Here is a 9423-nt window from a genome sequence, read left to right as displayed (position 1 = left end):
GTATATCAGGCTTGAATTACCAGGATATATCCCTCTTTGTCATGATATATTATCCTTTTATATATTGCTGGGTTTGATTTGCTAATATTGTGCAAAGGATTTTTTACATCTAAGTTTGTGAGGGACATTGTTCTATTAATCTTTCTTTGTAATGTCTTTGTTTGGTTTGGGTTTTGGCCTGATAAAAATGAATTGCAAAGTGCTTTCTCTCTTCCTTTTCTTGGAAAAGTTAATGTAGAAACAGTAATATTTCTTTTTTGAATGTTAATTAGAATTTTCCAGTGAATCCATTTGGTCCTGGAGATTTATTTCTTGAAAAACTTTATTTATTAATTTGGTTTCTTTAATAGACATAGAATAATTCAAATTATTTAATCTTGAGTAAGGTTGGTTAGTTGGTGTCTTTTAAGGAATTTGTCCATTTCATCTAAATTGTTAAATTTCTGAGCATAAAGTTGACTGTAATATTTTCTTATCTTTTTAACATCTGTAGGATCTATAATAATACCCTTTTTTCATTTCTCATTGAATAATTTGTGCCTTCTCTTTTTTTCATGGTTACTCTTTCTAGAATTTTATTAATTTTTAATATTTTCAAAGAACCAGCTTTTGGTTTTTTTTAAATATCTTTTTTTTTCTGTCTTCAATTTCATTGATTTTTATTTTGTTATTTCTTTCCTTCAGCTTGATTTAGGATTAATTTTTACTTTCATTCTTCTCACTCTCCGAAATGGTGGCCCCATCTTCCTTTCATGCGCTACTGTAGGTAAGTCAAGACTCAAATAACATCTTCTCTTATAAGAACCTGTATTTTCTTTTTTTTCTTTTTTTTTTTTTTTTTTTTTTTTTGCGCGGTATGCGGGCCTCTCACTGTTGTGGCCTCTCCCGTTGCAGAGCACAGGCTCCGGACGCGCAGGCCCAGCGGCCATGGCTCACGGGCCCAGCCGCTCCGCGGCATGTGGGATCCTCCCGGACCAGGGCACGAACCCGTGTCTCCTGCATCGGCAGGCGGACTCTCAACCACTGCGCCACCAGGGAAGCCCAAGAACCTGTATTTTCTTATACATCAGGGTAGTTGCCTGCCTAAGACCTCAGTTTTCTGATGGGTTCTAAAGTAATGACTTTGTAGATTACCTGGAGTGATGATGCTCTTTCCAGCTTTCTACATCCTGGGAAAAAGTCAGAAACTCTTTTAAAAAGTATTGTTCTCACTCCTTTTCAAATTAGATAATTTCTATTCATCTATCTTCAGGTTCACTGACACTTTTCTTTGTTACCTCTATTCTTCCGTTAAGTTTATCCAGAGAATTCTGAAAATTTTAAATATTATTATATTTTTAAATTCTAAAATGTCCATTTGTTTCTTCTTTATAATTTCTACTTTTCAGCTGAGATTTCTTATCCTTTAATTTATCACAAGCACATGCCATATTAAGCACAGTTAATTTATATTCTTTTAAGATAATTCCACCATTTGGGATATCGCAGTTGATTTTCTTCTCCTTTGAGAATAATACCATTTTCCTGGTTCTTCTTATGTTAATTAATTTGGAATTTATCCTGGTCATTGTGAAAATTGTGTGGTGGAGAATCTTGATATAGTTATATTCTTCTGACAAGCTTTGATCTATTTTTTAGCAAGCAATTACCTTGATTGGGCTCCTATTGCAATCTCTGTCTCACTTAAAATAGGTAGCAACTCAATTTTAAGTGTGTGTATATATATATATATATATATATATATATATATATATATATATATATATATATTTTTTTTTTTAAACCTTTTAGCCAGGATGCCTGCGTGTGCTATTTTTAGACCAAGTAGAGACTTAAGTAGTGATTATACACAGAACACAGGGTTCTCCATCTATACTCTCTCCTTTCCAGGACACTCTTCTCATTCAGCACAGGCAATGCGCTTTTTATTACAAGTTCAGCTGTCTTTCTCTGTGCTGTGAACATGGCCCACACTCAGGCCAAATCCACAAAAATGGACTAACCTATGTCAGGACTTTTCTTCAAGTCTCAACTTCCCTCCAAAATCTGCCTTTTTTAGTTCACTCTCTGGAGCCCTCAGAGTGGTTGGTTTTTTGTATTAGTCCAGAGTTGATTCATATCATTTTGGAACAATTAGAATGTTAGAAGTTTACTCTGCCAAATGGTAAGAGAACGCCACAAATTCTCTTTTTAATGCAATCTTCTATTTAGCCCATTAATGCATTCTAAAATTTGATGATAATCTCTTTCATTACCAACTCTTTTGTTGCTTTTTCTTGTTATTCTTTTTGTGTGTGTGTGTGTGGTACAGGGGCCTCTCACTGTTGTGGCCTCTCCCGTTGCTGAGCACAGGCTCCGGATGCACAGGCTCAGCAGCCATGGCTCACAGGCCCAGCCACTCCACGGCATGTGGGATCTTCCTGGACCGGGGCACGAACCCATGTCGCCTGCATCGGCAGGAGGACTCTCAACCACTGCACCACCAGGGAAGCCCTTCTTGTTATTCTTGTTGTTCTTGTTATTCTTTTATGATTGGGCTGATAATTTTTGATGGTTTCTTATTCCTTTTTATGTTTATGGTTTATGGTTTTAAATCTATATTTTATTTCTTGAAGCAATTTTAAAACAATTATTTTATATTTTGTATTAAGTAATTCCAATATCAAGAGTTCTTAGAAATATACGTATGCTGTTTTGTTAATTTTGTTCACTCTTACTCAGAGGGGCTTTATTCCTTGTACATTTGGTTAACTTTATTATGTGCTCATATTAGGCTTTTTAAAGGGAGATTATTTGCATTTGTTTCTGTAGCATGTCTTCCAGTTTTATAAACTCAGGGCCACTTCAGTTTTTCAGCTTAGGATTCTCTGGACCTTGAAATTAGAGTAAATTTAATTTATAATTAATGTGAGGAAGTCCTATGGCTACAAATTCTCAGAGTTTTTTATTTTCCCATTCTGAATCTGCCTAAAACAGACAAGTTATCTTGTCATTTTCCTTTGCTGGCAGGTGAGATTTTTCTATCACCCTTTCATTGGCATTACAGCTATTCGAGAGTTCTTGCGTTATATGTGGGTCTCGATTCCAACTCGTCACTTGTAAGAGTCCCAGACATTGTATTAATTTCACCAAAGAGTCTATAAAAACCAAGCCTAGTTCTTAGCAAAAGTAAATGTCCCAAAGCAGCCACAGATTCTATGTGTCCTTACTATTTTGGTTATGTTTCTCAACTTTTTAATCTCAGCTATCAATGTTATAGCCTATTTGCATTAATTTTTCTGCACCTAAATGTTTTATGATGAGAGTGTTTTTCAGAATATCTAGTCACCCACCATACTGGTAGAAAAAGAAATTCTATACTTGGCTGCCCGTGCTGGAGCCGCCATTGGAGCCGGCTTGGCTTGCGAGCTCCGCTGAGGAGCGGGAGGTTGGGCCGCAGTTACAGCCACGTCGGCTCCCGGTGCCTGGCCCTTCGGCAGCACGGAGTGCGGGGCGACGTGGAAGCGGCCCATGGAGTTCGAGGCGGCGCTGCTGAGCCCCGGCTCCCCGAATCGGCGGCGCCGCGCCCCTCTGCCGGCCGCACTCCGGGCCTCAGGACCCCGGACGCCGAGCCGCCGCCGCTGCTGCAGGCGCAGACCCGCCCCGCCCAGCAGCGAGCGGCGCCTTCCAACCGCGGGGCAAATTTTTCAGAACATAAAACAAGAATATAGTCGTTATCAGAGGTGGAGACGTTTAGAAGTTGTTCTTAATCAGAGTGACGCTTTTACTTCGGAAAGTCAGCCTCACTCAGCGCTCACAGAACCTAGTTCTCCAGGTTCCTCTTGGATGAAGAAGGACCAGGCCACATTTACCCTCCCTCCGACAAGTTGGAATAATATGTGAGCGTCTCTTAAAAGACTATGAAGATAAAATTCGGGAGGAGTATCAACAAATCCTCAATACCAAACCAGCAGAACGATATGAATCTTTTGTGAAATTCACACATGATCAGATTATGCGACGATTTGGGACAAGGCCAACAAGCCAGGTGTCCTGAATCTTTCTTGCATATCTGGGTACCAGGTTTGACCTCAAGAGATGGCTGCTGTACACTTTTTGCAAGTAGTTTGATATCACATTTCAGCTCCAACTTTGCATCCTGAAAACACTTAAATGTTTCTGCGGGTCCATTTTACACAACTTGAAAGACCTTAAAGCTTTCCAGTTGCCACAAGCATATCTTTCTTTTCTGCTCATCCAAAAAACAGCTGTGCCCTACTGTGATAGATTTTCCAAACAAAAATACCTGGAGCAGCAGTTTAGCAAAACATGCCCTCAGTGGCACTCAACAAATGGAGTTTCCCCAAGTACAGTTCTGTAAGAAGTGTGTGAGAATGTGTGTATGTGCATTTTGTTATTATTTGTATTGTGCAAATTTTTTTGGTTTGGCGGATTCTGGTTGTGAATTTGATGCATGACAATTATGGTTAAAAACATTTCCTTGGTCTACAGAAGATTATTAATGTTTTGTGACCATGTAAGTTGTAACAGTGGATTGTTTTCTGTGTAGGTATTATTATCAAATACAGGGACTGTTTCCAGGCACAGAATATGAGTCATTAATTAGGATGGACATTAGATGTGATTATGATGAAACAGCAAAGGTCTGTGGTCCTAGGTCTACAAATGCGTGGTGAGGAATTAGAACAAACCCTAGACAGGCCATTTGACACATGACTCTGCCTAGCTGTGTTAGAACATTACTTTGACTCCAAGCCTTAAAATACCCACGTGGAGTCTGTGATGACCTCATTTACACAGGAGCTCCCTGGACACTGAACCTCTAAGAAAGAGTCTCCTCTGGAGCAGGAGCATCAGGGTTTGCTCAGGAGCATGACAGAGGTGAGCACGGAGGCACTGCTACTTGGGAAGCGCCACTTCACCTTTGTATCAGTTATTGAAAATAGAATTTGGGGGCTTCCCTGGTGGTGCAGTGGTTGAGAGTCCGCCTGCCGATGCAGGGGACACGGGTTCGTGCCCCGGTCTGGGAAGATCCCACATGCCGCGGAGCGGCTGGGCCCATGAACCATGGCCGCTGAGCCTGCACATCCACAGCCTGTGCTCCGCAACGGGACAGGCCACAACAGTGAGAGGCCTGCGTAGCGCAAAAAAAAATAGAATTTGGATCCTTTGCTCAGGTTCCCCCAGATTCTTTTAAGAGATGTTCATGTTCAATTGCTTAAGCTTTGGGCACCCCCCTGCCCAAAGTTGCTTACAGGCTGCTCTTCACCTTATTTCCAAGGCTGAGGAACAGAAAGTAGCCTCTGTTTTGAGCAGGTGTAAGTTAAGTACACACTTATTTTTTACTGTGACTTGTTCAAGACCATGTTTTACAAAATGCCTTGTTTCCTTTATTATTTTTTCTGGAAAGGAAAGTTCTATTAAAATTGTTTTACTTTGAATATAGAATAGTTTTTAGAATTAAGGCTTATTTTGAAAAAAACTGAGTTTAATTCAAATGTATGCCAATACCTTCCAAAGTAAGGTAATATTCAGTGACAGTTGTCCTGATCAGATGGCTTAGAGAAGTTTCTGGAATAGTCACATTTGAAGATTCCTTATTAATGAATTGCTTTGACTTAAATCTAGCCAAAAACTGGAACATTATTCTTTGTACATTTTCATTATATAGTGTTAACAAGCTTAGTTGCAAACAAATAAAATACTTAAGCTATTAAAAAAAAAAGAAATTCTATACTTAAAAGAATTCATGATTCTCTGCCTACTCTTTCAATTTAGTATTTTCCTTATTCCCTTTAAATAGGAAATATTGTGAAACTAGACAAATTGGTCTTACTACAAGCTCTTGCTACCTCATCAATGATTTATTCATATCCACCTGATTGCCTTTTCTGCTTTCCTTAAGTTCCCTATTCCTTTCAGCAAATACTCTAGTCTATTATTGTCGGAGGCCATTCAATATTAATTGTTTATTCTTCCAATTTTTCTGCCTCAAAATATCTGTATTTTGACACATTCTCTTTTCTTTACCGTCACTCTACAAGATTGACACTTGTGCCCTACTTTCACTCTCCCTATCATCTTCATAACCATGATGCTTTAAAGAGTATTTTCACCACGCTTTTGAATATTCAATATTTCCAAAGTATCTCACTACACAATATAATCTTTTAAATTAATTAATTTATTTATTTACTTTTGGCTGTGTTGGGTCTTTGTTGCTGCACGTGGGCTTTCTCTAGTTGTGGCGAGCAGGGGGGCTACTCTTCATTGTGGTGCACGGACTTCTCATTGTGGTGACTTCTCTTGTTGAGGAGCACGGGCTCCAGGCGCGTGGGCTTCAGTAGTTGTGGCACGCAGCCTCAGTAGTTGTGGTGCACGGGCTTAGTTCCTCTGCAGCATGTGGGATCTTCCTGGACCAGGGCTCGAACCCCTGTCCCCTGCATTGGCAGGCGGATTCTTAACCACTGTGCCACCAGGGAAGTCCTACAATATAGTCTTCACTCTTCTAAATCTCTTCTTGAACTTACTACCCCTTCAAGCAATACATTCCCCTTTCTCTGTTTCAAATGTTTTGAGAAGGTAGTCTTCCCTTCATAATCACTCACTTCATTTGAAATTGTCTTGACACAACTTCACCAATGATTCACTCCATCCAAGTCCTTTGGCCTTTTTCTCATATCCTTAATCTTGCTGCAAATTATCATACATAAACCTCATGTCACTAACTCTTCTATATTTTAGAAATCTCCATACTAATCTAGTTTCTCATTCTTGACCTTATCTAAAGTGTAGGCATTTCTCAAGGTTCCAGGTTTTTTTGTCAAGACCCTATCCCCATAACTGTCTATACTACATCACTTTTTGATCTCTTATCATCCCATACTTCAAGATATTACCTCCATGAAATCAATTTCTAAATTTATAGCCCAAGGTGCCCCCTTTTCTGGTAGTCATTTAAGCAGAAACTGCCTAAGACAGTCTTTATTTCTCCCTCTTTTAACATTGCCATCTGAGCAGTTGCCCCACTGAGACAATTCTACTTACACAAAACATTTTTCTTTCCTACTGTCATCACTTTACACCACAATCACATCATCTAATCAGTCTCTCAATTTGTTTATTTCACTCTCTTCCCTCAATCCATTCTGCATATTAAAGCTGAGTTAACTTTTCAAGGATATAGTTCTGATGTCACCATCATCATGCTCAGAAAAATTCTTTCATTGTTCCCAAAGTAGAAAAACTGATTGGCATCAGGGAATTGTATAATCTGAGCCCCATTTATCTCAAAAACAGTTTGTACTGATTCACTTTAGGCACTCTGGGCACCAATCAATCTAGACTCACCATTTGATCATAATATGTTTGTCAAGACTCTGATTTCAAGGAACAAAAACCCACTCAAGTAGTTCAAATAAAGGAGCATCTATTGAAAGGGCATAGTCTTTAAATAACACCAGAACACAGTTAAATCACATGAAACCTGGAGATGAGACTTGGGAAACTACTCAGGATTGAGGCAACCTCTTGAAACTTTCTTTGCTTCTCAGCAGCAAATATGCCAAACATAGCTTTCACTCTGCTGACTCCACATGATATTTTTATGAACTCATCTCTATCATCCTACCTCAGTGCTTTTGTTTCTTAGTTTTAAGTTTTGAAGGACAGACTCCAGTTGGCAGTTGGCCAACCAGCAGTATGACTCTAGATAGGTGCTATGTCCAGAGAAGGAGTCAAACTGTGCAGGCAATCAAAAATATGTTAATTCAAGAACATATACTGTGTTTCCTGTTCCTGAGCTATTTTTTATATATGCCTTCTACTTGTGACTCTATGTACTCCCCCCAACCCCATCTTTCCGAATACCCAAAATTACTCATCCTCCAAGACTTCACACAAATACTACATCCTCCTTGAAGTTTTTCCTGATTTCTCAAATGAAAGTAATCTCTCCCTCCTCTGAACTCCCATAGCTCTTCCTCTGACTCTCTGTTGTGGCAAGTCTCATCTCCCAAATTCAGCTGAAAGCAGAAGCTATAGTATTCCCCAAAGATGCTTAGATCAATACAAGGAACACAGTAAAAAAAAATCACTCGATAAGTGTTTGCTGAACAGCAAAGAGTATTCTAAAAGATAATTAAAGGCAGGAAGTACTTCTAAACCTTAAACTGAAGCCTTTTTCAGAAAGTAGGTCATGTTCTGTCATAAATATTCTTACAAGAGAGGAAATATTGATGGACATTAGAACATATCCAAAACCAATTCAATCTCAGTTAAAAGAAGATGAGACTGCATTTATGTCCTAGGTGGGAGACCCAAATGATAGATTTACTTTTAAGAAGAAAAACAAGAACAAACAAACAAAAAACTATCCAATCATTCAATAAGAATTCGCTGTAGACTTAGAGGACACTACTCTTGTGTTGACACCTTACTTGTGGTAGTAACATTCTTTGTTTCCCATCAACAAGCCTATCATTAGTTAACCATACTATTACCTTCCCCTAAATAGAACAGTTGTTAAACTCTGTTGGATTGCTAATCAGTATATTATCTTCTTCAGAGAGGCAAACTGAAGTAACAAGATATATATTGCAATTCTTTAGTGTCTGCTAGTCTTTTAACCTCTAAAATATACACTTACTACTCAAATTATCTAAGGAGAGAGATCCTGTGCTAGCTAGGGACTGCAGTATATCATTAAGCAAAGGCTATGGAGCTACTAAAGCATCTCTGTACCAAAATGCTAAGATTCATTAAAATATTAAAGTATTAGCTATTATTGCACATGAGAATGGGGACAGAAAACCTCTCTGCTTCAGAAGAGTTGCTCAGTTCCTCTATAGGCTAAGAGTTTGGTGGAGTATTCTGTTAGCATTTAGGATTAATAGTTCAACATGACTTTATCTCTGCAAAGTTCATTCTGCTCATTCTGATATTTTTACTCAATATTTTACCTCCGTATCCAGGTCCCTCTCTGGCTTATTAAAGCAGTTCATCTTTCTCACATATTTTGAATAATAATTTTGAACTGTACACAATGAAATGTATTTCTGGTTTCTGTACTCAAGGGCTTTAACTGTGAGACATCTTCTCTATGATTCTTAGGTAAATAAAGATAAATAACCTCTCAGGGTATCATTCACTTATAAATTACAGTAGCCCTTCTGTTTCTAGGAATTCTCAAATAAATTGATATTGCCATCTATTCTCGCAATACTTCTGCTGCATATTTGTGTTTCCCTATCCAGACTAGAGTACTGTTTAGCATTATTATTTAAGGTGTTTGTATTTTGCCTAGCCAATATTTCATCATAGGATCCTTTTAATTGGATATGTCCTAGGCTTACTGAATAAAATTCCAATGTAATTTTTCTTTGATTTTTTTTCCCAAAGTAACTGTTTTGATTATAGTCAATG

The 9423-nt window shown here is 38.4% G+C and overlaps 1 pseudogene; it reads left to right on the top strand.

Moving 5' to 3' along the window:
• Positions 1-730: 730 nt before the first annotated feature.
• Positions 731-4141, top strand: LOC131762397 (akirin-1 pseudogene; annotated as a pseudogene).
• The last annotated feature ends 5282 nt before the right edge of the window (positions 4142-9423 follow it).

This window comes from Kogia breviceps, chromosome 9 (genome assembly GCF_026419965.1).
Source record: "Kogia breviceps isolate mKogBre1 chromosome 9, mKogBre1 haplotype 1, whole genome shotgun sequence".
Lineage (NCBI taxonomy): Eukaryota > Metazoa > Chordata > Mammalia > Artiodactyla > Physeteridae > Kogia > Kogia breviceps.
This window is presented reverse-complemented; position numbering and strand designations above follow the sequence as displayed.